This window comes from Miscanthus floridulus, chromosome 19, assembly GCF_019320115.1.
Source record: "Miscanthus floridulus cultivar M001 chromosome 19, ASM1932011v1, whole genome shotgun sequence".
Classification (NCBI taxonomy): Eukaryota; Viridiplantae; Streptophyta; class Magnoliopsida; order Poales; family Poaceae; genus Miscanthus; species Miscanthus floridulus.
Genome location: NC_089598.1, coordinates 101,462,290 through 101,490,201, shown reverse-complemented (window position 1 = coordinate 101,490,201; position 27,912 = coordinate 101,462,290). Strand labels below are relative to the sequence as shown.

The following is a 27,912-nucleotide window of genomic DNA, read 5'->3' as shown; positions in this document are numbered from 1 at the left end:
CGCGTCTCGTGCACGCAGCCTCCGTGCATATCACTCGCCCGTCTCCTCTCGCTCTCGCCCACGCGCACCCGATTCCCCGCTTGCCTTTCCCCACCTACTGGCCGTCGCGGCGCTCGCCAGTCTAGGGTTTCGTCCCCTCGCCCGCCGATCCGCCCCCGCCGGCCATGTCGAAGCAAGGTGCGTTCGTCTCGTCGTTTCCTCTCTTCCCTCTTCAGTGATCGGGTGGGATCGGGTTGTTGTTTGGTGTCGATTGGTTGGTTTTTTTCCCGTTCTCGAGGGTTCTGACGCGACGGCTGGGTTTTGCTTTCCAGGAGGGAAGGCCAAGCCGCTGAAGGCGCCCAAGGTCGACAAGAAGGATTACGATGAGGTATGCTGCTACGCGTTGGACTTTCTTCCCGTTTCGTTGCTCGATTGGTTCGTTGCCCCGAATAGCGATCTGCGTCTGTGAAACGCCTAACCATAGGGTGTGGGCGGTTGACTGGTGGAGCCCGTCTTCGTGTTTTAGATCGGTTCATGTTTCGTGCTTAGTTCGTACTTCGTAGTTAAAATCCTGCAGAAGGGGAATTTGGCGAATGGTATGTGGGGTGTCAGAACTTGTGATAATTGGGCTGTCATGTAAGATGTGCTCTTGACGTATTTTTAGCAGATGTGCACGATAGTGGATTCATCATGTAAAACAGCTAGGACAGCTTCAAAAATCTGCAACTGACCATCTTTTTTCTTCTGTCGTGCTGTAAAACGCTGGTCGCTGGATGTATTCATGACTTTCCGCATTCCAACTACTGGCACGAACTTCCTCTGAAACATTAAACCAGTGCAGAGAGCTCCCGCTCTGTGCGGGGTCTGGGGAAGGGGGTTAGTGGCAATCCTTACCCTCGCCTGTGCAATGCGAGGAGACCGCAACTCGAACCTAGGACCTTCCGGTCACAGGCGGTAAGAGACTACCGCTTGCACCAGGCCCGCCCTTCTCTGAAACGTTAATCAATTGTTTTTTATGGTCCATTAACCAATTGTTTTGGAATATAGTTTTCAGAACTAAATTGCTTTGAATTGGCATCTCCGACCTCGGAGTAAATGTAATGGTACAGAGGTAGCTATGCGAGTGGTTGTTTTATATGTTTGTGTGGTTGTCTAGTTCAACATAGATGAATACCTTAGGTATTTTGATGAATGGTTGTCTTACCACATTAATGAGGGAGGATGGAATGAGCATGTTCGTATGGTTGTCTAGTTGAACATAGATGAATACCTTGAGTATTTTGATGAATGTTGTCTTACCCCATATTAATGAGGGAGGATGAATGAGCATCTGACTTAGACGATGGTCACGCCTTCAAAATTATGAGCAATTCCTTCTTACTTGGAGAACTAGTTAGTGAGCAATTAGTAGAAGGTGTAATTTGAGCCAGCTTCAGTGATCAGTCCACAACTGATCTCTACTTGACATTATTCTGGTATCCTTTCTGTGCAGAGTGATCTTGCTTATTTGCAGAAGAAGAAAGATGAGGAAAAGGTGAGACATTGTGGTCAATTTTATCTGGTATCTTTTTCTATTCTGCTTGGGTGGAGGATCCTAATTTGCTGCCATTTATTGTATGGTTTTTGCACCAACAGGCACTGAAGGAGCTGAAGGCCAAGGCACAGAAGGGCGCAATTGGAGGCTCAGGTCTCAAGAAAAGTGGAAAGAAATGAGCCTGGCCACCTTCTCTGTGTTATGCTTCACTATATGCGATTGTAACAGTGCTACCTATTGTGTTCTGTGTTTCGCAATGTTGCAGTTGGTTGCTTGATCCGAAGATGTTTCAGCCTCTCATCTGCAAGCTATGGTACTGATGGTTTCGTGATAATAATGAATTAATGATGACATATTCTGTAATGGATGCCACAAGACAAGTTTCTTGCATTTAAATCTCTCTGTTCCTTGAGTTTTACATGATCCCAACTAGGAATGGAAAGTCACTCTGTTGGCCTTGCCCGCACTCAAGTGAGAACCTAAATTTTCCCAATTTTCTGTGCTGAAGATTACGTACACCAGCAGGGTCTACGTTTTGTGCTGTATCAATACAATCTTCAGTTCAGATACTGACCATCCCAAGTGCCCATTTATTCCAAGTCTTCACATAGGTTTTGTGCCCGTTCTGTTTGTTTAGGCCACGTTATTTAAGTAAGTTGCCCACTTTAAAATGGCTTATTTGGAAGTCTTAGGACAAAATGCACTTGCTTGCATCCCTAGCACACGCATGTTTTGGGGTATTTTACAGCTCAGGTTTTGTTCGTGTTTACCTACTCCTAACAAGCTGATCCGTTGTTTCCGTTTTGTTATACTGATCAGCCAAACCATGTCTTCGTTTTGTTATACTGTTGTTTCCGTTTTGTTATACTGATCAGCCAAACCATGTCTTCGTTTTGTTATACTGCTCAGCCAAAGCATGTCTTCATTATTTTTCCAGGGGGCAGACTTGCATTAGGCTTCGCTCAGCCAAAGCATGTTTTCATTATTTTTCCAGGGGGGCAGACTTGCATTAGGCTTCGCTCTTGTGCAGGAGACGGCTTCCGCTCTTGTACACGGAGACGAGATCGCTCTTGTACACGCAGACGAGAAAGTGGAGTTACAGCACTGTCTTGCAGTAGCACGACTGGCATTAGTAGAGTCAGGGGGTGTTTAGATCCATTCCAGTTTGGAAAACGGACACTGTAGCACTTTTGTTTTTATTTGGCAAAAATTGTCCAATTATGGACTATTTAGGCTTAAAAGATTCGTCTCGTCAATTACGGACAAACTGTGTAATTAGTTATTTTTTTTACCTATATTTAATGCTCCATGCATGTGCCGCAAAATTCGATGTGACGGGGAATCTTGGGAAATTTTGGATTTTGGGTGGGATCTAAACACCCCCTCAGCCCCTTTGATGGCAGGATAACCACTACCACCAGTAGCTCTTCTTGTCCCAACATCTCTCGTGCCCAAATTGTCAAACTAGCCATCAACACATCGTTACATAGAGGGTGGTGACTAAGGAACTAACGGAGCATTGGTGGTGGAGAGAAGAAACACACTAGCACGTAAGTAGAATGAGTTTACCCTTTCCAAAGTCTTTATACACCTGAGAAGGTTCTCAAAGACAGACTTACCCCTAAGTGCAGGACGTTCTTAGACCATTTATAGCGGGGTAATACAGTCAGTTCGCTAGAGGAAATTAGACAAGCAGTCATTGATGCCTGTCAATCGAAACCTTATTAGGCCGTCAATGCCGGGGCCCTACACTCCTAATGCTTGCTTCTTAATTTCATTCTTACATACATGTGTGATGTCTCAAGAGCTAACATAAATTATCTGGGATAGGATAGTCACATTCTGATTTCCAGGTACAGCTCTTTAATTCCTGTGCCTAACTTGAAGCCTAGCTTGGAGACATAAGGGAGTAGTGCTTAGTCATCAATTAAGACGATGCAATCCGAAAGCATAAACTGAGAAATAATCCTGCTTGTTATTATATATCTACAAGCCATAACCAAATAGTACACGACTACCTTTAATCTACCCAAATACTGTCGAGGGGGTGCATCGTCCGCGGAGCCATCGTCCATGCTCGTGCGGCTGGAGCGCCGACCGGAGACGCCGCAGCCCACGGGGCCAAGCAGCAGGCTCCATCGTGGCACCAACAACGGCCTTTATCGTCCGTCGGCGTCATGGGTATGAGCGGTAGCATCTGTCAGCACACAGCAGGGGCTAGGAATTGGAGAATATTATAGAACAGAGGATTGGATCATTGGATCTGGGGTTCCAAACTGGAATGTTTAGAGGAGTTTAGAGCAAAGTTTGTACAGTTCCCTGATACCACCAAATGAGCGTTCACAGGCACACCTACGGCTCACAGAGCCACACACGCACACAGGGACATTGATCCACTCTGGCTCGAATAGTTTTGAGTTTTGCCTCCTGACACGACCCATTTGCGTTCATTGTTCCTCTGGACTGTAATAGTATCACAGGCTACAAAGGCGGAGTCCACAGATGTGTACAGAGTCCCTCTCCCTCTCTTACCCTATTATCCATTGGTTACCCACGCCCTGTTGGACATTACCTGTCGGTGATGGGTCATTTGCGGGTGCGGGGATGGATCACCCGCGGTGTCCCAGATGGCATTGCTAATTAGTCTTCGCTAGCATACACAGAAGGCAGAGACGAGAAGGACATCATACACCGGTTGTAACTCTGCAAGTGGCACTACAACATTGTGAAGCAGTAGTACAACTACCAGTGGCTCTAGGCTAGTCCTAAGTAGAGGCAGTCTCCTGGATTGCACCATCACATCTACCATGCGTAGCTCTTCGTGTCCCAACACCTCTCATGCCCAAATTGACAAACTAGCCAACAACACATTGTTACATAGATGTTGGTGACTAACGGATCCTGCATTGGTGGTGGAGACAAGAGAGAAGAAACATACTAGTACTACGTAAGTAGAATGAGTTCACCCTTTCTGGTGTTTTTATTTATACACCTTGAGAAGGTTCTCAAAGACTGACTTACCCCTGAGAGTAGCAAGTTCTTAGGCCATTTATTATAGCCCTGACTGGAGGGATAATATAGTCATTTTTCTAGAGGAAAGTAGTCATTGGCGTCTGCAATTCAACACCTTAATTATGCCGTAAATGTCGGGCCCTGCACTCCTACTTCGTTTTTTGGGTTTTCATGGCCTATAGTCCCCTGCCGCCAAAGCACGAACTACTTGAAATCATGAAAATTTCATCCTTAATCTAGGCTCTTTTTTTACATGATTCAATGGCTAATATAATTATACGATTTCCGAATATAACTCTTTAATTCCTATGCCTAAATTGAATACGAGGGAGTGCTGCTTAGTCGTCAATCAATCCAAAAGCATAAACTCAAATAATAATCTGGCTTATTATTATATCTACAAACCATAACCAAATAGTACATGACTACCTGTAATACAATGTTACTACTCCAAATTAAAGCTAAGGATTGCGTGATTTCATCACATCTATAATTAATTAATGAAGAATAAATGTCCCAATTCATGAATGGTAACGCACTAACAAGCTGTCAAAGAAAGCCAGTTACTGTACTGAACTGGCATAGCCGACTCCTCTAAAGGGCACGGGAGGAATGTAGCTTTGAACCACAACCATGGCTATTACAGGTAGGTAGCCAGAAGCAGACGAGAGAGACTGCTATCGATTCTGGTAATTTCTTCACGAAATGCAAATGGACAGAGGAACAATAATGAAGATATAGATAGTAATTGGCAGGTTTATTGTTTGGATCCGACCAACAAAGAAGCACATATAGATGCTCGACAAAAGGTTTCCTTGCATCTCCCGGCTTGCTACTGCCTGAATGAATTCATTGGCCCGCGCCAAGATGCCAAGGTTCCTGTTTGGTTCACCTCACTTCAAAAGGGTTTGAAACTATAGCAGCTATAATAAGAAAACAAACATTCGAGCGAACGCTCGACCGACTGGCTAGCAGCGCCGCGTTGCACCCTGGCGACCCAGGTTCGAGCCCCACAGGGTACGTTTGGCTAGGCAGAGGCAGAGGCAGGTCAAAGGCCAGGTCAGTTTTCACCGGTGCTGCGTTGCCGTTGTGCATGAGTGAGCTGTCATACTCCCTGCGGATCGAATTTTTTTATAATAAGAAAAAACATCATTGTGGAGTTATACCAATATAATTGGAGTAGGGAGGGCGTGGTCGTCGAGTATAGGGTGGTTAGGGTTTGGCGATTGAAAGAGAGAAGGGATAAGTTCATATACACATGTAAAGTTTATGGTTAGACATAGACCATATATACTATTGGGTCTATTAGTTTACTCTGTTTTTCTTCTATTTTTTCCTCTCGTTAACCAAGGCAATGGCTAATAACCGACTTAAAATGGCTTTGTTTCCAAGTTCATGAGCAGTACAACAATAACTATAAGTAGAATCGTATTACTCCCCGGGAGTAGTATTCTAGCTAGTGGCGATACTTCAGGATTAAGGCTGTGTTTAGTTCGTGAAATGAAAATTTTTGTATGTCACATCGGATGTTTTGGGGATGTCGGAAGGGGTTTTCGGATACTAATAAAAAAACTAATTACATAGCTCGCCTGAAAACTGCGAGACGAATTTATTAAGCCTAATTAATTCATCATTAGCACATGTTAGTTATTGTAGTACTTATGGATAATCATGGATTAATTAGTCTTAAAACATTCGTCTCGTGATTTCTAACCAAACTGTGCAATTAGTTTTTTTTGTCTATATTTAATACTCTATGCATGTGCCGCAAGATTCGATGTGATAGTTTGGGGTGAAAATTTTTGGGAACTAAACCAGGCCTAAGTAGAGGCATGCTATGTCATGGCGACATCACGCTTACTATCTGTAGCTAGCTCAACGTGTCCCAAAACCTCTCATGCTTAAACCGTTTTTTAAATTACATAGTACAACGTAGACGCTCACGACATGCACGTATACGTACATAAATCCTACCTCTATGAGCATCTCCGAAGGACTGAGCCGGCAGATCTCGAGACTCACGAAATCACTGCAGGCGCCTCGCTGTGGGCGGGGACGCTCCAACTGAAAACATAGTGTCGTTAAATTATAGAATAAATCCAGGAAAATGTGCGAGCACCTATGCCAAGTCGAGGATTTGAACCCAGGTGGGTAGGTTCCACCACAAGGAATCCAACCAACTGATCTATGATCAATTCGCTCGTGCTAATTGATGGAGCAAAGAGCCAACCTCACATTGTTACATAGATGGTGGTGACTAATGGAGTTGATCTACCGCCTTAGTGGTGGAGAGAAGAATCTTGGTATAGTAGAATGAGTTCACCCTTTCCGGTGTACTTTATTTATACACCTCAAGAAGATTCTCAAAGATAGACTTATCCAGAGAGCAGCACGATAGTAGACCATTTGTAGTCCTGACTGGAGGGGTAACACAATCATTTTGCTGGAGGGGAGTAGTCACCGGTGCCTGCCGTTGAAAACCTTATGACATCAATGTCGGGACCCTACACTCCTGCTGCATGCTTCTTGATCTCATCCTAAATTCACTTTTTTCCCCTTTCATACATGACTCAATAGCTAACATAAATTATCTATCCGATCCATAGGATAGTCACATCCGATTTCCAGGTACAACTCTTTAATTCTTGTGCCTAACTTGAACTCATGAATGTGCCTAACTTGAATATGAGGCAGTATACTGCATAGTCGTCAATCAATCCGAAAGTATAAACTCTCTTATTATATCTAAATACCATAATTGAATAGTAACGACTACCTTTAAGACAATCTACCCTTAATACTCCAGATTAAAGCTAAGGATTGAGTAATTGACATCTATAATTAATGGAGAGTAAATGTACAAGTCATGACCAATAAGGAACTAACAAGTTGTCCAACGGAAGCCAACACAGCCGGGCACGGCGCTGGAGGAATGGAGCTGTGATCCACAACATTGGCTATTGTAGGTTTGCGCAAACATAGGCCATGTTTGGATCCATAGGGCTAAAGTTTAGCCCACCATTTTTAAGTCACCTTTTAGCCCTTACGGATCCAAACTTGAGGGATAAAAAAGTGAGGGCTAAACTTTAGTTCATCCCTTTTCTATTAGCCCCTCCAAGGTGGGCTAAAGAGGGTTAAAAGTGGTCCCTTCATAGCAAAAGACGTATATTACCCCCACCCACCCTCTTTAGCATGAGTATTAATTAAGAGCAAATGGGTCATGACAGGGTACATGACTGATTTTTAGCCCCTGATTCAAACAGCCATTTGGGCTAAACTTTAGTTCCTTCCTTCTAGGGGTTAAAGATTAGCCTTATGGATCCAAATAGGGCCATAGGCAACAACAAGTGGATGAGAGACTGCTATTGATTTTGGTAATCTCTTCCATGAAATGCATGCAGACGAAGGACTGAGGAACAATAATGAAGATAGCTTAGATACTAATCAACATGTTTTATGTTTTGGGTCCCACCAACAATGAAGCACACATATATAGATCTTAAAAAAATGGTTTCCTTGCATCTCCCGGGGCGCTACAGCCTGATTTCTTTGACCCACGCGAAGACGTGATCAAGTGTGAGTACAAGGACCGGTATGATAGACCTAGCCAAGTTTGAAGACTGGCCATGCACTTTACTCTATCTATAGAATTTGTGTGTTAGTCATTTTTATGAAACTTGACTTAATTATAGAATCCATAGAACATATTGTGTCATGTAGGAGTGCATACTAACTACAAACCATAGATGGCCAAGTGGCTACGTCCAATACCCAATGATCGGCATGAGGCCCGATGCTATTATGCAAAACCTGACACCACTGCGCTACCAATTCGTGCTGGCCTGATCCAAGCGTAGTAGAACCATGGTTAGACTGCTCCTCTGTAGTGTCGATATGAGCATGACAAAAATTGTTGCCTGTTCTCCTCCTGCGTGCCTTCGAATTAAAAAAAGGCACTAAGTATCTATGGCAACCGGGCTTATTAGGGCACGTGTCTAAACGGGCTTGTGCCATGCCGCCCGTTCAGCCCTCTATTCTGCAAACATTACTAAATAAAGGGGAAAATAAAAGGAGATAAAAAACAGGTCGCGCTCCTCCTCGTACAGTCGTACTGGACTAGGAGTCAACTGCTGGGCGAACTCACGGCTTGCATATATATATACGTGAGTACGTGACTACGTGAGCCCTCGAGCTCTTTTGCTTCGCCGACGCCTGCACAATCCTCCAGTTTTCCTAACCGCCCTAACACCCCGACGCCAGTTCTCAATCGGGTTTGCAGAAGCCATGGCGGCCGTGCGCTTTCTTCGATCCAAGCTTTCTTAGCGAATCTTCACCAATGTGGTCAGTCTCCAAATCTTGACTTACATACACATCAGTTTGGCTTCTCTCTTTTTTCCATCTTCTTTTCTTGTTTTCAGCTAGAGGACGCCCGGATCATGCCGCACCGTCTCGTGAAGGGGCTACCACCGCTGGCGTCCCAAGGGACCAAGATTGCCCCGTTGGTATGGATAATTTCATCATTTGATTCATTGGGTCGGAACGGGTGTCATATGTCGATCTTTGCTGTTGGCTGATTTGAGGTTTGCTCTATTTTTAGGCGAGGGATTCTGCCATCGGTTCTACTATGCCAATCAAGAATATGACGTTTCAGTCTTTCAAATCCGCCAAGGTCTGTTTCTTTCCTGGTTCCTCTGCAATAGTCGTTTTGCGTGTGCTCCTTTGGACAATGTGGTATACCATTATGACATCAAGAATTATCATAAGGAATCCCTGCTCTCTTTTGCCCACATTGTATAATAATTCTTGCAGTACCATTATTAGAATGTTTTGCCCACATTGTCCTTAATATTTCTTGTCAGCATCCATATATATATACTGGTATACCTCCTCTAGTGCCACAACAGTAATACGGTTAATGCAAACACAAAACTGATAACAATGATCTTCCCCATACCCAGGATATTAAACACTTTGTATGATTGTTTGCCTTATTTTTATAGCCTGGCAGTTTATGCCATATTTGTCATTTGTGAAATTGAAGAAAAGTTTTATCTTTCTTTTACTTTATGGTACCCAATATACACTAGTAGAGAAACAGGCCGTACTCCTGGTTCTCAACCCCTTCAGTCCCGGTTTTGAAACCGGGAGCACGATTCCGGAACTAAAGGGCCCCTCCTTTAGTCCCGGTTTCGCGCCCGGGACTAAAGGTCCACCTTTAGTCCCGGTTGGTAATACCAACCGGGACTAAAGATGGGGAGGCCTCTTTAGTCCCGGTTGGTATTACCAACCAGGACTAAAGGTTTTCTTTTTTTTCATTTTTTGTTTCTATTTTCAATTGATGATTTGTTTTGGTTTTCGAATACGCATTCTACGCTGCTAATAATATACGTATTCTACACGTTTATAATGTTCGAACATTTTATACAAACTAAAGTTTGAAACTAACGTATATATTACATGCATATACATATATCGTTATTTTATGTACATATAATATGTGTGTGTGTATATATATATATATATATATATATATATATATATATATATATATATATATATATATATATATATATTACAAATAAAGATTGCATTGTATATTCTATCATATCCTTAGGATAACAAATTCACTCCATCTGGTTTGGCTTCCATGTTTCGTTCACGTCATTGTAGAACTCGCCGGCGGCGTTTAAGACCTGATCATTAAGAAATCCTGCTATGGTCTCTTGAATTGCTTTCAGTTGGTCACGTCGTATGACTTTTTCCTTCAACCATAGAGTCTTCAATAAAAGTTAAAGCAAAAGTATTAATATATATGAGCAATACAAGAAATTGTGAATATATGAATATATTTATATAACGTACTTTTAGGTTCTCTTCGGGAGTTCTTTTTGGAGAGAATTATTTATTTGGCACTGAAATAAATCACTCTTTCGTATTTGGCACTGAAAATTTTGAACTTCCTTATCTAGCATCAACTTGAAAATTTCTTCCGTATATGGCACTTTCGTCCATTTCAGGTATCTCTCCGTTAGTTGACTAGAAAGACCATGTCAGCTTTTCACTAGAAGTACCAAAATGCCCATGTTTATTTTGGTCACGCGCAGTCCGTCTCCCCTTCTCCCCCGAGCTCCTTTCTCCCGTCGCTCCTCTGTTCTGAAAGAGAAACAAGAGACGAAACCTCTCAAACCGAAACCCTACAGAGAATGGAGGCCAGAGGAGATGAGGATGGGAAAAAGGAGGCGTCGGCCGCCGGTGCCCAGGAACTCGCGGGGCAGGTCCCCCAGCTCAAGGTGCCCCACATTCAGCCAAGCTCGCCCATGGTCGCAGATCGAGGCACGGGTCTGGCGGGAACACGGCGACGGGGCGGGCTCGTCGGCCGGCGCTGGCCCCATCTCCTGGAGCGGCCCGCTCTCGCCGTCCTGGCGCGGCGTGTCTCTCCACCCCGCCGCGGCGCCAGCCCCCTCGCCCGCCGCGCCCTCCGTCGCCGAGCTCTCGCTCCGGGGCCTCAACCTCACGGGCGTGCTCCCCATGGCGCCGCTCGCGCTCCTCCGCCGCCTCCGCACGCTCGACCTCTCCTCCAACGCGCTGTCAGGAGAGCTCCCCTTCTCCCTCCCACGCTCGCTCCTCGTGCTCAACCTCTCCCGCAACACGCTCTCAGGGGCTGTCCCCACCTGCCTGCCGTCCTCGCTCCCCGCACCCCACACCCTCAACCTCTCCGCCAACTTCCTCTGCCTCCCGCTCTCCCCGCATCTCTCTTTTCCCGCACGCCTTGCTGCCCTCGACCTCTCCCGCAACACCATCTCTGGCGCCGTCCCACCGCGGATCGTTGCCGACCCCGACAACTCTGCCCTCCTCCTCCTCGACCTCTCCCACAATCGCTTCTCCGGTGAGATCCCCGCTGGTATCGCAGCCGTACAGAGCCTGAAGGGTCTGTTTCTCGCGGACAGCCAGCTTTCCGGGGAGATTCCTCCCAGAATAGGGAACCTAACCTATTTGCAGGTGCTGGATTTGTCGAATAACCGGATGTCCGGTTCAGTGCCTGCCGGACTTGCAGGCTGCTTCTAGCTTCTGTACCTGCAACTTGGGGGTAACCAGCTCTCTGGGGCGCTGCGTCCAGAGCTCGACACACTAGCTAGTCTCAAGGTTCTAGATTTGTCGAATAACAAGATATCTGGGGAGATTCCGCTGCCGCTGGCTGGGTGCAGGTCTTTGGAGGTGGTGGACTTGTCAGGAAATGAGATCTTCGTGGAGCTCAGCAGTGCTGTAACGAAATGGTTGAGCTTGAAGTTCTTGTCACTGGCTGGTAACCAGCTCTCCGGCCACCTACCTGACTGGATGTTCTCGTTTCCCCTGCTCTAGTGGCTTGATTTGTCTAGCAATAAGTTTGTAAGTTTCATCCCAGATGGTGGGTTCAATGTCACTGAAGTGCTTAACGGTGGAGGTGGTCAGGCCCAGGCTTAGGCGACTCCATCGGAGACTGTGCTTCCACCCCAATTGTTTATGTCAGCTTCTGTGAACACGGTGTCATGGCAGTTGGATTTGAGGTATGATCTTCAGGCAGCTACTGGTATAGATCTGTCTAGGAATGAGCTCCGTGGCGAGATACCAGAAGGATTGGTTACCATGAAGGGATTGGAGTATCTGAACCTCTCTTGTAATTACTTGGCTGGGCAGATCCCTGCAGGGCTTGGGAGCATAGGGAGGTTGCATACGCTTGACTTCTCACATAATGGGCTGTCAGGGGAGGTGCCTCCTGGAATTGCAGCCATGGTAGAGCTTGAGGTGCTTAACCTCTCCTACAATAGCCTGTCTGGGCCTTTGCCAACAATGAAGTTCCCAGGAGCATTGGCTGGAAACCCGTCGTGGAGAAGGCTTGCGATGCCGGAGCCCGTCGTGGAGAAGGCTCCGCTGCCACCGAAGAGTGAGTACTGTGGCTCTTCCTTTCATCGATTTCGTACGTTTTGGAATGGAAGCGCGAATTGTTGTTCTTTGAATTGTGATTGTATGGTATTTGCAGAACTATTGCTGTTAGATTGTTAGAACAAAATTGCATATTGTTATTCTAGCTATTTCTTAAGTTTACTTAACAAATCGATAATCTTTGTTTAAGAATGGGACATATGTGTTCATAATCTTGTGTCAGGTTTAGGATGTCCATCTGAACACCTCATTGAGATAATCCTTTTGTCAGCCTATTCAATGTATCTGTATGCTTGCTTTGGTGTTTTGATTTCTGGATCTCTATGTAGATATGCTGACAATGTGGTCAGATTTGTAAAGCTTGTGCATCAAGTATATTTGTCATATTTGTGCTTTCCTTATTTGACATTATGTCTATTTATTCTTTTCCTATCTGGCACTACATGCTGCTGGTAAATAGAAGGGTATATATGTCATTTTAGGTGGCACTTGACACCGTTAGTGCATCAAATGGATGGAAGTGCCATATACGGAAGGATTTTTCAAGTTGATGCTAGATAAGGAAGTTCAAAATTTCCAGTGCCAAATACGGAAGAGTGATTTGTTTCAGTGCCAAATAAAGAATTCTCCCTTCTTTTTGAGTACGCCATGATGAACTCGCAAACATAATATCCGCAGTAGTTGTTCCCCTGGTCTTGCCTCAGAACCCACTTTTACGAGAAAAAAGATTCAGTGAATTGAAAGCATGCATGGTGTTAATTGAATTATATATATATAAATGTAGCTAGTACTTACTTTGTGTGCGATTACATCCAGTGGCGCTTTGCAATGTTTCATGTGGTGTTCCTCAATGAAAATTTTCCAAACACTACGCCTAATAAAATAAATAATTAATTTGGCCTTTAATAATTATTGCAGTTAAGAGATCAGGGTATATAGTTGCTAGAGAGACCAAATTACCCTAGGATAATATCTATCATGTCTTGGTACTCTGTTTGCTCTTTTCTGAACGAGTCTAAGATGCTCAATCGACTATTGGCCATATCGATGACCATCAATATCCAGTGATTGCTGTATATATTTTTATACACAAATATGATCGACATTAACTAGAGTCAACATATGTATATATGGGAGATAGCTTAGCTAGTAAGCAAATAATTGAACAAATGTCCATATGATCAACATTAATTATTTAACACTCACTTGAAGTTGTAGGGGAATAGTATGTCCTTGTTTTGTTGGTTCACTAAGAATCTCATGAGATTTTTCTCGAGTTCAGCTTTCCATCCAGATGGGGGATCAGGGTGTTTGAATACGACATTTGGATCAACGAAACCAACATCATTATCCTGTCTCTTTCTGAGTTCTGACATCTCATATCTGTATATATAAAAATATAGTGTGAGAATATATAATTTATATATATATACATGTAGCTTTATATATATACACTTTAATAGTAGAAAATAATCACACTTATAGACAATAGCAGCTAATGAGACTTTTGTCGAGAGAGTCCAGTGGCATAGTTGGCGTAATTCCCCAAACTCGACATATATAACGTCATCGCCACGAAAGTAATGTTGGTTTCTAATTCTGACAGAAACAAAGTTCCCTCTCCGTTTACACGCCGCCATGTACCACTTGTTTAGCAGGTACATTTGCGTACCCAGATCACCTAAGGCCTCAGGGTTGTACAAACTTTTTTCATGTTCAAATTTCTTCCAAGGATCCACTTTCGGAGCAGATGGTCCTTCAGCGAGCACTTGGGCAAGGTCCAAACCAGTATCCTCGTAAAACCGAACAAGTTCCTCAAAATCGACGTCCAGTAAGTCTAAGTTTGAACCATATTCATTACGAATGACAAGAGGGGGGACTGATTGTTGCGATTGTTGTCCGAGTTGTGCAACACCTTTTCCTGCTCTAGTCTTTTTCTGCGCCACCTCAAATGACTTGGTGAGAGAGCGGTCGTAGTACAATTTTGGTCGGGTCTTTTGAGATTCCCGCTTTTTCTGGTCCACCTTCTTTCTTAGAAGATCTGGAGCTAGGTAGAAGTCCGGGTTCTCCCTCGCTTCTCGTTGCTTTCTTACTTTTTCGAAGAAAGTTTTCACATCTTTTTGTACTATATCCTTTAATTCCTTTTCACTTTTCTCGGAAGACAGTTTTTGGGGAATAACCGGATTAGATGAGGCTTTCTTCTTTGCCGGCTGGTGGGCCAACGGCTTCGTTTGCGGGGCAGACCTCTTAGGAGCTGGCTGCTTCTTGATCATCAAGGGAGGCGGGGCAGTCGTTGGAGACCTTGGAGGCGTTGCAGACCTCCTTGGAGGTGGCGGCGGTGGAGACCTCCTTGGAGGCGTTGGAGACCTCCTTGGAGGTGGCGACGATGGCGGTGTTGCATAATCATTGCCCGGAGCACTATGATGATCTGAAGATTGAATAATTGGACTTAGGTTGGCGGAGGCCCTGCTGTGTGATTAGAAAAAAGAATAATTAGGTATAAGAAATTGTTATTATTAATCATGCATGTCAATAGAAAATTTGTGAAAAATTTGTTTCGTTCACTTTTGTCCGCACCTATTGTGTGGCAGTTGAGGAAGCGGTGGTGGACTAGAGACCCCGGGAATAATAATGTAGTGCTTGCGCCATAGTATGAATGTCTTCTCCGCTTCTCCTAGAGTCTTCTTCCCATCACCTCCTGAAATGTCAAGAGGCAGATCACCAAAACCTTTGGTAACTCTATCCACTGAGATGCTAACATATCCAGGTGGTATTATTGCCCCATGGATTCTTGGTGTCTTGGTAGGATCTGAAGGAGAAAAAACACCGAGAGCCACCATGATTGTGGCATTCTCTTTTAGAATATATAGCTCACATGATGTAAACGGTGCAGTGATGTCATCCACGGGGAAACGTAGCATTGCGTCATCTTGATTTGGCAACTCCGTGGAAGCGCAGCTGCTTTTCAACTAATCACGGGGGCTAATATTAATGTTGATTCCTGGATCTGATGCCTGTCTTTGGGCACTCATTGCTATTTGCACTTGCTTTATGATTTCGTCCTGCATTCTAGCTTGCATGTCTTTTTCGCACTCCTGTGCTTGAAGCAACGCCTCCCATGACTCATGAACCAATTCCTCCAACCTGCCGATCCGCGCTGCATCCTCATCCTTCCTTCTCTGTCGGCTTCTGTAGGTATCTCTGTCGTCAGGAAACCATGCTCCCAAGAAATGTTCCGTCCTAAACCTCTTGTTCGGCCACTGTGTTCAGCGGTCCCGAGGGCATACGTCGGTTCATCCTTCTCTCTATTGGGCCTGAACGCACCGATAGTTTTAGCTTGTAGAGCATAAGAAAATCTTTGTGTTGCTCTTTCGAGTTTTGGGCCATGAACCATCTTCCCGGTCTCTAGGTCCAGTCTTCCCCCATGAGAGCGAAACCAATTCTTCGCGCGTTTGGGCCAATTGAGTGATTCTGGTGTGATACCCTTGGCAAGAATGTCCACTTCCATTTTTTCCCACTTGGGAATGGCAGTCACGTAGCCACCTGATCCCATGCCATGGTGGTATACCTTCTATCGGGCATTGTCTTGGTTCCTTCTCATCCGTTCCTCACCCTCTTCCGATGTCGTGTACTGTACAAAATCATTCCAGTAGGGCCTCAACTTCACGAGCGGGCCACTAGTATTGAAATTGGGCGTTAGGTTCTTCTTGACGTATTTCGTGTATAGGGATTTCTTCCAAGTCTGAAATTGTGTGGCCATCTTCTTCATAGCCCACTTTCGAACTAGTTCCTTCAATTCATCATCGTTGATAGCATCATAATCATCCGCTTGCAACGTGAAATGTTGAAGGATATCATCCCAAATTAAATTCTTATCAAGATCAGAGACAAAACTAACATGAGGCTCGTTGATCTTTTGCTTCCATTCACGGGCACTGATCGGAAGTCTGTCCCTTACAAGGCACCCATAGTGTTGCACGAATTTCTTTGCATGTGGACCAAGTGGTTCGCCTATCTCGATATTGAATTCTGATATTATGTAGCGCCCCTCCAATGGCTTTTTCGGGCCTCGAATTTTTTTGCTTTTCGCCGTTGTGGTCGTCGATCCAGAGTGCTACGTATAAAAAAGAATAAATCAATATCATGTGTACACATAATAGATGATAGATATTCAAATACATATATATATAATATTCAAATATATATATATAAATATATATACCCCGCCAGTATTTTCTTGCACAATATTTTCTTGGTTATCTTCAAGAGCCAGGTATTGACTCCCGTCATCTACATCCTCCTGGTCACCATCGGCAAATTGAGTGCCGGTGTTGATAATATTCATCATTTCTTCATCCATGTTGTCTCTCGGGGCAGCCATCTAGCTTTTACACCACCAGATATATCTATAAAAAATAAAAACTATATCTATAAAATGAACTCCTGCAGGACGTGCCACCTCAAGGATAGTAACATTTGTAAAAATCATTTCTGTATCTGTACTAGTGATATAATCTAGCATAAGCCTTATTTAAGTTTAAAGGTTTTCCGAGCGTTTAACACTACTCTGCTTGCCGAGAAGGTTGCTAGTGTTGTGTCGTTGGCATTTTTCATGGCCGTGGCCATGGTCATTGTGTTCTCATCTTTTACTGCGGTAGGTAAGTAATTCACATGATATTTCCGTAGGTTAACAGAAGAATGGGAGTGTACACACATAATAATCGGGACGATATCGGGACGTGTGAATAAATAATCATCCGTACTAGTTGACCTTGCTTACGTGATTATCTCGGCGAGCATTTCTCCACCGGACGGCACCGTACTTAGCCACGGAAGAGCTCCGATTCTACGAGGAAGGGAACACGGTCTTCCACGACCGTTGCCGCTCTCTCTCGTAGAATCAAAGCTCCTCCTTGACGTCCGTTACCGCTCGGCAGAGAACATGCTCGCCGAGATGAACACGGTCCGTAAGTTCAACTAGTACGGATTTTCTATAATTTTCTAACTAGTCGTCATAAGCTACCGTGCAAAAAGGAGAAAACGACGAGACACCGGGCCACGCCCGTGCTCCACTGAGCTCGATGGCTCAGCGCAAAATCGCATTACAAGATTGCCGGCACGAGAGCTCAGCACATGCATCCATCCGATTACAAAAGGTTGGAGCAATTAATCCATCATAAACGGATTATATATGGTGGCGGCGGTGGCTCACATCCAAGGTGTCAAACGCGAGGTCCAGCTCCTGCAGCCAAAAAACATGTTAGAGACTTAGACTTTACTAAAAAACATGTTACAGAAATATGCACCAATTGCAAAGGCTACGAGACGTCTACGAGGACTTCGTCAATATCAAAATGTTTGTGCTTACAGTGAATGAGTGTGCATGTATGTGAACGTCTATGTCTAATATTTAATTTAGGGAAGAAAAAAAGTGGATCAAGAGCTAAGTAGTCACCGATAATGGTAACGCGAGGACAGCTTGATGGGGTCAACATACATACATACATAGTAGTCACATGGATGTTTATGAGGATTAGCACTCGGTCATTATCTCTATCCTAATCCTATCCATCCATCCATCATCCATGTCGGTCTCACCAGCTTTAGCTAGTCGTATTATAAAATCCCAACGTACAGTTCTTTTTGTTTCTTTGTTCTCATGTCCGTCTCACCAGCTTTAGCTAGTCGTATTATAAAATCCCAACGTACAGTTCTTTTTGTTTCTTTGTTCTCTGCCTTGTTTAATTTCTTGGTTAGCGTATTCAAGTCGGTAAGTCGGTATGTATATGATCATTATATGGATATCTTATCCATAAACTCCATACCGAAATAATCACCGTACCGGACGGTGTGATAATGTATGGGCTCTCGACTGGAGTGAAAAATGAAAAACATGTATATATAGAGATACATATCTACTCCAGAGGCCGTTCTCGGTAAGTCGGTTCGGTAATTTTTTTTTGCAAAAAAAAAGAAGCCGAAACCAGAGGCTGATGATTCCAGGCTCTATTCCTGCCTAGAACCACCCTAAACGAACGAGCCCTAAGTGATTTCTAAGCCATTTCATTCTAAGTGATTTCTAAGCATTGCATTCGGTGAGCTACTGACAGGCACATACAAGAGATCAAATGAGCCCTAGCTAGTTGTCGTCTTCCAAACACAGACAATTGATGTCAAGCCGCAAGAAATCGAAACGAGCAACACATACCTAATTGATGGCTCGGGGCTCCTTCACTGTGGCGTCGCTCGGTCCGGTGAGGCAGCGCGCGCGGGGAAGGCTCGGGCGAGCTCCGGTGAGGCAGCGCGGGGAAGCCTCGGGCGCGCTCCGGTGAGGCAGCGCGCGCGGGGAAGGCTCGGGCGAGCTCCGGTGAGGTAGCGCGGGGAAGGCTCGGGCGCGCTCCGGTGAGCACGAGCGAGGTGGGTCGGGGACGAGGACGGCCCGCGCTCCAGCGAGGACGAGCGAGGCGCGCTAGCCAGCCGGAGAAGAAGTGCGCGTGGGGCCGGTGACAGCATGCGCGCGTGAGGCGAGGCTAGGGTGGCCTAGGGGCGGCGGCGCTGCTGGATCAATCTGGTGGAGAAGACGAGGCGTGGCAGAGACAGAGAGGATTTATAAAGGGAGACCTTTAGTCCTGGTTGCATCTACCAACCGAAACTAAAGATCTTTTAGTCTCGGGTTATCATTAGAACCGGGACTAAAGGTCTGATCTTTAGTCCCGGGTGTAGCCACGGCCCGGGAGTAAAGGGCATTTTGGTGGGCTGCGAAAACGCAGCCCACCTTTAGTCCCGGGTGTAGCCACTGCCCGGGAGTAAAGGGCATTTTAGACCCGGGAGTAAAGGTGGTATGCAGTTGGCTTTCTCCGGTTTCCATAAGTTTTTTCCTTTTTTTATATATTTCTTTTATATAAATATGCATAGAGTTATTAATTGCCTAATAAATAAAATATTATCCAAAAAAATTATTAAAAAATTCCTGGACTTGGTTTTGCATTATTATACACAACAAAAAATTGTAACCTAAACTCTTTTGTTTTACTGTATAAATATTTGACATAGTGTAAATAATAATTACAATTTGCACCATGCAAAAATATATTACTTAATTAAAATCATTAAAACTATTGCTTTTTGATAGGAAATTAGTTTTCACATCTTATTAACGTTGATCATTTGGTTTTTCATCACACATTCTCCACGGGAAATCCACCGTCTAGCAGAAAATTCATTTAAACCGTAGAAAATATGAAAACACGACAAAAAATATGAAGTCACAATTATTACATAATAGGTCTAATACATCACTATATATATATCAAGCGGGCACAGTAGTGAACTTCTTCTTAACGTATATCCCTTGGTTATGATCGTGCCGTAACCATGGAGTGTCCTCATCATTTAGCTGGATGCTTGGGTCTTTGTTCACTGTGAAGGGTGGAATTCGGTCATCCTTTTCATAATCTTCTGATATGTCTGACTTGTCTTCAATTCCGACGATGTTTCTTTTCCCTGAAAGAACTATATGGCGCTTTGGCTCATTGATTGGGTCATTGTTGTTTTTCCCTCTCTTCGGTTTTGTAGACATGTCCTTGACATAGAACACCTGATTCACATCCTTGGCAAGGACGAACGGTTCGTCTTTGTACCCAATATTGTTGAGGTCCACGGTTGTCATTCCATACTGGTTGTCGACTGCTACCCCGCCTCCAGTCGCCTTTACCCATTGGCAATTGAACAAAGGTACCTTAAAAGTAGGTGCATAGTTTAGTTCCCATATCTCCTCTATGTGGCCATAATATGTTTGCTTATTTCCATTAGGGTCGGTGGCATCTATGCGGACACCACTGTTTTGGTTGGTGCTCCTTTTATCTTGGGCTACTGTGTAAAATGTATTCCCATTTATCTCGTACCCTTTGTATGTGAGGATATGCCACGATGGCTGCCTAGCCAACAAATACAGTTGCTCATCAATACTCTCATCACCCTGACATTCTTTTCGCAACCAGTCGCTGAAAGTTTCCATGTGCTGACGCGTAATCCAAGCTTCAGACTTCCCTGGAAACTCGGATCGAAGCAACTCTTTATGTGTCTCGATATACGGATCCACCAAGGAGGAGTTTTGTAGAACTGTGTAGTGTGCTTTATTAAAATAATTGTCCTGCGTACCAATATATGTTTTCTTTCCTAGTGTCCCCTTTCCACTTAGTCTCCTCTCGTGTCGCGATTCAAGAACACCAATCGGGTCAAGGTCGGGAATAAAGTCAACACAAAACTCAATGACCTCCTCTGTTGCATAGCCCTTGGCGATGCTTCCTTCTGGCCGAGCATAGTTGTGAACATATTTCTTTAGGACTCCCATGAACCTCTCAAAGGGGAACATGTTGTGCAGGAACATAGGATCGAGAATGCTAATCTCCTTGACCAGGTGAACTAGGAGGTGTGTCATGATATTAAAGAAGGAAGGAGGGAACACCAACTCAAAGCTGACAAGACATTAAACCACATCATTCTGTAGTTTAGCTAGATCCATTGGATCGATTGCCTTCTGAGAAATTGCATTGAGGAATACACATAGCATCACGGTGGCTAGACGTATATTTGGAGGTAGAATTCCTCTTAATGCAACTAGAAGCAATTGCGTCATGAGCACGTGGCAGTCATGGGACTTTAAGTTTAGGAATTTCTTCTCTAGCACATTTATTATACCCTTTATATTCGAGGAGAATCCAGATGGTACCTTGATGCTTGCTAGGCATTCAAACATGCTTTCCTTCTCTTCTTTGCTAAGAGTGTAGCTGGCATGACTTAAGTAATGGCGTCCATCATCTGTCTTCTCTGCATGTAGGTTTTGTCGTTCTTTCAAACATCGCAGGTCCTGTCATGCTTCAAGTGTGTCCTTAGGCTTCCCATACACACCCATGAAGCCTAGCAGGTTCACACAAAGATTCTTCGTCAGGTGCATCATGTCGATCACGCTACGGACCTCTAGGACTTGCCAATAGGGTAGCTCCCAAAATATGGACTTCTTCTTCCACATGGGTGCGTGACCGTCGGCGTCGTTCAGAATAGGTTCGCTGCCATGTGCCTTTCCAAATAGTACTTTCACATCCTTGACCATATTGAGTACATCCTCACCAGTTCAGTTGCCCGGCTTGGACTGGTGGTCTGCCTTACCTTTAAAATGCTTGCCTTTCTTTCTTAGGGGCTGATTCGCAGGAAGAAATCGACGATGGCCAAGGTACACGACCTTTCGACATTTTTTCAAGAATATACCTTTAATGTCATCAAAACAGTGCGTGCATGCATTATATCCCTTGTTTGATTGTCCTGAAAGATTACTTAGAGCAGGCCAATCATTGATTGTTACGAACAACAATGCTCGCAGGTCAAAGTGCTCCTGTTTGTGCTCATCCCACACACGCACACCTGGTCTATTCCACAAAAGTAGAAGTTCTTCAACTAGTGGCCTCAAGTACACATCGATGTCGTTGCCAGGTTGCCTTGGGCCTTGGATGAGCACTGGCATCATAATAAACTTACGTTTCATGCATAACCAGGGAGGTAGGTTGTAGATACATAGAGTAACAGGCCAAGTGCTATGACTACTGCTCTACTCCTCGAAATGATTCATACCATCCGTACTTAAAGCAAACCTTAAGTTTCTTGCGTCATTTGCAAACTCCGGGAATTCTCTATCGATTGCTCTCCACTGGGACCCATCAGCAGGGTGTCTCAACATATTGTCTACCTTACGGTCTTCTTTGTGCCATCGTAATAACTTTGCATGGTCTTTGTTTCTAAACAGACGTTTCAAGCGTGGTATTATAGGAGCATACCACACAATCCTGGCAGGGATTTTCTTCGTGGGATGTTCGCCCTCAACATCACCAGGGTCATCTCGCCTGATCTTATACCGTGATGCATTACATACCGGGCATGCATCTAACTTCTCGTACTCCTCGCCACGGTAGAGGATGCAGTCATTAGGACATGCATGTATCTTCTGGATTTCTAATCCCAAAGAGCAGACTACCTATTTTGCTTCGTACGTAGTGACAGGCAATTCGTTATCCTTCGAAAGCATCTTCTTTTAGATTTTTAGTAACTCCCCAAATCCCTTGTCAGATACACCATTCTTTGCCTTCCATTGCAGCAATTCCAGTGTGGTACCCAACTTTTTCTGTCCCGCATCGCAAGTTGGGTATAGCAATTTCTTGTGATCCTCTGGCATGCGCTCGAACTTGATCTTCTCCTTTTCACTTTCGCATTCTCTTTGTGCATCACGAATGGCCTGACCAAGATCATCAGCGGGCTCATCTTCTGCCACTACCTCTTCTTTAGCTTCCCCCATTGTAGTATCATTGAAGGCACCATATTCAGCAATAATGTCATCATCGTCCCATTGTTCTTCTTCACCTTCTTCCATTACAACCCCGGTTTCTTCGTGCTTCATCCAACAAATATAGTTTGGCATGAAACCCGACTTCAACAAGTGTGAATGAAGACTCCTTGAGCTAGCATATTCCTTCAAATTCTTACATATGACACATGGGCAGCACATGAAACCATCGTGTTTGTTTGCCTCGGCCACACGTAAGAAAGAATGCACGCCCTCAATGAACTCTTGGGAGCGGCGATCAACATTGTACATCCAATGCCGGCTCATCTGCATTACATGACATACATACCATATTAAAACCTAGAACATAATTAGTTAATTATATCACATGCATGCCACCACACAAGGTATTAATTTATGAAAGTCTCGCTACAATGTAGACAATCCCAACTACCACTAAAAAACTAAAGCTAAAATGCACTTCGGCAGCATAAGGATTTCGCGACCAATCCCAACTAAAATAGACAGATCATGCGTTTGTTCAACATCTATGGGCTTCTCCCACAGGATCATTGTCTCATCAGCCGTCGTAGCCGCCTATGTAAGAGAGTTTTGCACGTGTTCAACGTACTCTTCCTCCTAGTACTAGCCTGAACATCCAGTGCCATCCCACTAAAATTAAAAGTAAAAATTAGAACTTTAATCACAATCATCATGAAAATAAGTATAAATTAACCATAATCATCAAATGCGATAAAATAACTCACATTACGATCTGGACACTTGTAGAAGATACGGCCCTTGTTGGGACACTCCTTCCTCACCCGGTACTCCATCACAATCTTCTCCTCACACTTGCCGCATGCAATGAGAGGAAGGTCTGGCCTCAGTCGCTTTGTAACCCGATGAGAGGCCAAGGACCCAGAAGCAGTTGTCATCTACTCTTTACACTCATTTTTAATATAATATAAATTTCTCATTTTATAAACAAATAAAATTAAAAAAAACTCTAAAATCCTCTATATCTCTAAAGCATGAAGTGTGCTATGCATGCTAAAAATGAAAGCTCAATACTAGTTTTGAATAACTACTTTAACATTCCTTCATCCAAATACGCAAACTTTAAAGTGATTTTGAGCTTAAATGGCTTACAAGTAAAAAAAATCTACCATAAAAAAACCACATATATTAGTCCACAAAATGAAATAAGCTACAGATGAAACATAAGAGTATAAAGTTGGTAACCTTTGAACCAAAGAATCGATGGAGGAATGGAAGAAATCTTGTGATACACCGGTGATGAGGAAGAAGAGAGGCCGGTGATGAAGCAAGAACACTAAGCTCAAAGTGGCTCGGGCTTGGGGAGGAACAAGGGGTATATAGGAGGGGACCTTTAGTCCCGGTTGTAGACAGAAATCGGGACTAAAGGTCCCTTCCTAGTCCCGGACGGAGCCTCCAGCCGGCAGTAGACTTTTACTGCCGGTTGGAGGGACCAACTGTCGACGAAATATGGTCGGTAGTCTACCTAGGGGTATGCCCAAGGTAGTAGATTATCGACAGATAGATGCGCAAGCTACAAACAAGATGGTGACGCAAGACAGACACGAGATTTTATCCAGGTTCGGCCGCCGTGAAGGCGTAATACCTACGTCCTGCGTCTGATTGTATTGTTGTATATCAATGAGGGATGTTTTTTAGAGGGGTCTCCTGCCCGCCTTGTATAGTCTAGGGAGCAGGGTTACAGATTTGGAAACTAATCCTAACCAGTTATAATTGCCATAGGTGGTCGGATAAGGATTCCTATTCTAACCGACCAGGATCTTGCTTGATCTCCAAGTCTACCTTGATTCCTTGTGCGGGACTCCGAGCAGATTGGCCGGGCCACGCGTCGTCTTCTAGTGGGCCAGACCCCCTGGTCCGGGCCGGCCCAAGCTTAGTCATAAGGATATAGGGGTTAATACCCCCACAGCTAGTCCTCGAGAACCATGTATTATGCTGCGACACGCCGTTCGATCTTCTTCAACTAACGCGATCTGTCTTCATGGCATCTCCAACTGGCTGAAACATTGACCAAGCAAATGTGCCAGTATTCTGGTCAGCACAAAGAGCAGTAGACCACAATTATAGCTAAAGATTCTAGTTGTCCAAAGAATGCATGGTGCTCTAAAGAAAAAAGAAAAAGATTTCTTTCCTGATCAAGTGTGCCCACTTGTATTTCTGAAAAGAAATGTAAGTGCCTCTTGTACAATAGTAGTTATGGCCAACAGTCAGAGCGTAGGGGTCGATAAAATAAGCACATTCACCGCAAGGTGAAGTGTGCCCACTTAGTTCCCGAGCCTGGTAGTAGGTGACGCAGGCACGTGGTGCTAGGGTCTAAAAAGAATTCCCACTTAAGTTGAGAATCCAATCGTCGTACAAGCAATACGAGATGCACCGGCAGGTGCATCGTACCGATGTAGTCCCCGAGCTTGCTGGAAGGCGAGGTATCAGCCTTGTAGCAAGGTCTAAGTGAGAAAAAATAAATGCCTCTCAACTGTATGTGAGTACAAATCACATGTAGCCGAGGAGAGCGGTCTCCGAGCAATGTTCGGAGAGTGGTCGGGGCAGCCCCCGAGCACGAGAGTGTTCGGAACAGTCCCCTAGCCCTATGGTGGTCTGGACAGTCCCCGAGCACGATAATGGTCTGGATAGTCCCCGAGCACGATGGTGGTCTGGAACAGTCCTCGAGCACGAGAAGTGTGGCAAAAAACCATATGCCACTTGTACTATTATTTTATGTATTTATTTATTTACTTGCTCTATCAAGTCCAATCTGACACGTCTGGTCAAAAAAGTAGACGGGTATAGCATGTCATACTGCCTTTTTGTCTTGTCAAGCAAACAGTTGCGTGGCACCTGTAAATAGGTGCGTCAGTGTGGGCCCTCCCACACTAGCAACGAAGAGGCGCATATATTGGCGTAGATCTCGAAGCTGTGAAAACAACCGTTCGCGGCGCGTGCGCACGTCTCCCAAGAATCCTGGGCAGACAAAACGGCATAACTCTTGGGTTAAATACAGTATAGGATAGGTAAGTTACTTTTTACTGAACCCCCTTGCCATTCGTAGCCGTAGCTTTCTTCTTCCTCTCGCCAACCCTAATACATTCGAAATCGCCACCAATCAATCCTTCCACCATTTCCTCGTTCATCAGCAAGGCCAGATTCATGGCGAAAAGTGATGCGCAGAAGAAAGTAGGGGTCATGGCGAAGGAATGGTGGAAATCAAGAAGCAACGAGCAGACCATTGAAGACCTCGTCACCATGGGAGTACTCCACAACAAGGAGCTCGCAGGATAGCGTGCATCGGAGGGCGAGGGGTACCCCGATCCACAACTAGGTGAGATCGTGGTGTTTAAAGACTTCTTTAAACGGGATTTGGGGTTCCGGTACATCCTTTTCTTTAGGGGCTCTGTCTTTACTATGAGATTGGGATTTGCAATCTGCATCCCAACTCGATCCTCCTTGTCGCAACTTTCATACATCTTTACGAAGCATATGGCGGCTTCTAGCCCCATTTCGATTTTTTCCGCCATCTTTTCTGTCTGCGGAAGAAAGGAAGCGGCGGTTCGAAGATAGCCGGGGGTGTTTTTCTCAACCTCCGTGATGGCATGAAAGCCCAGTACCTGCACTGCCCATGGAACACGTCGTTAGACGACTGGTACAAGAAATGGTTCTACATCCGTGAAGAGCCGAACACGATCACACTATGTGACGTGGGGTACATTCCAGAGAAGAGGACAAGCTGGTTAGAGAAGTCCGAGCACCTGGAACATATTCTAGAAATATTTGGAATGATCCCGTGGAAAAAACTGGATGGTCCGAGCATGGTCGGGAGCTTCATCAGCCGACGGATCTAGCCCTGCCAGAGGAGAGTACATCCTGGCTATGAATATCAAGGTAGCGTGGACCCAACGAGGACGAGGCAGGGGACGCTTGACAAAATTGAAGTCAAAGCCAGAATTGGAGAGTTATTTAACTTAGCTGATCCAAATTATGCCAGATTGAGCGACATCGAGCACGCTTTCAAGCTTGCCCGACCTCCCCCAAAGGTAACTCATCTTGCCCTGTACCCGTAATTTTATACTGTGGTAGGATAAGTGGAAACTTACTGTATTCACCCATTTTTGTTACCTAGGTTAATGATCGGGATAGAGCGACAGTGTTTGTGTCACCACCCCCTAGAGTGGAGTGGCCACAAGGAGCTGGTCCCACCACCTAGACCAGCGTCGAGATCGAAGACGAGGACGTCGACTGGGCGGTGCTCGGAGCTAGAGAGGAGGCAGCGGCCCTAGCCGCTAGTAAGCGGCTGGCTGCCCCCAAACAACCAAAGAAGAGATCAGCAACCACCCTGCTCATCGGGGGGGCACTAAGCATCAATGAGCCCAAGGGGGGGCCAAAGGAGAACCCAGCCAGCAAGCGTCGACAGGTGATTTTTGCCTGGCCGGATGATGACGCAGAGGAGGGAGAGGATGCAGACACCTTTTGACTTGTCCCTCGAAAGAGGAGGAAGCAACTGGAGTCGATGGAGCAAGGTATCTCCTCCGCGCCTATGGGACCCACATTACCGATGGCGGTGAAGGATACAGCCGGGTCGACCTCAGGAGTACCTGGGCAAGGAACGCGACCGGCGACAGGAGCGACAACTCGACCGAGCACGCCATCGACCACTGCAACGCAAAGGGCTAGCGGTAGAGGGGTCGAGCACCAAGGCCTAGCTATAGTGCTGGATGTAGAGGGAGACCAGGCGTCACCCGCACAACACGTGGAGCAAGTACGGCCGAAGAGACGCGCCTTCCCCACATCGTTCCGCGCATCCAACATGTAAGTATTTGTAACCATGATGTAAGTTAGCAATTTACATTGAATATGGTTGCCTTCTAATCTTATCTCGGATGTACTAGTTCGGCGTCCACAAAAAGTTCGGACCAGCTAGCCAAAAGTAGCGTGGCTCTGCCAATAAGTTCAGAGCAGACTGCCCAGCAGCCGGCCACCGAGGAAGCCATAGCAGAAGATCCGTTGGGGCCTCAGCAAGAGAGCAGTCAGACAACAGTCCCCGAGCAGGTGGTCAAGGGAAGAGCCGAGCCGAGCACGAGTG

General features: G+C 45.0%; 1 long non-coding RNA gene and 1 pseudogene across 1 annotated transcript; both read left to right on the top strand.

The window, feature by feature from the left end:
- The first annotated feature begins 29 nt into the window (after window positions 1-29).
- On the top strand, window positions 30-1,909 carry LOC136528134 (uncharacterized). The gene is made up of 4 exons (XR_010776988.1): window positions 30-177; window positions 312-367; window positions 1,472-1,513; window positions 1,615-1,909. It is a non-coding gene; the product is annotated as an uncharacterized lncRNA (long non-coding RNA).
- An 8,835-nt stretch (window positions 1,910-10,744) lies between these two features.
- LOC136526494 (leucine-rich repeat receptor-like protein FASCIATED EAR2) overlaps window positions 10,745-27,912 on the top strand; it is a 29,373-nt pseudogene continuing 12,205 nt past the window's right edge.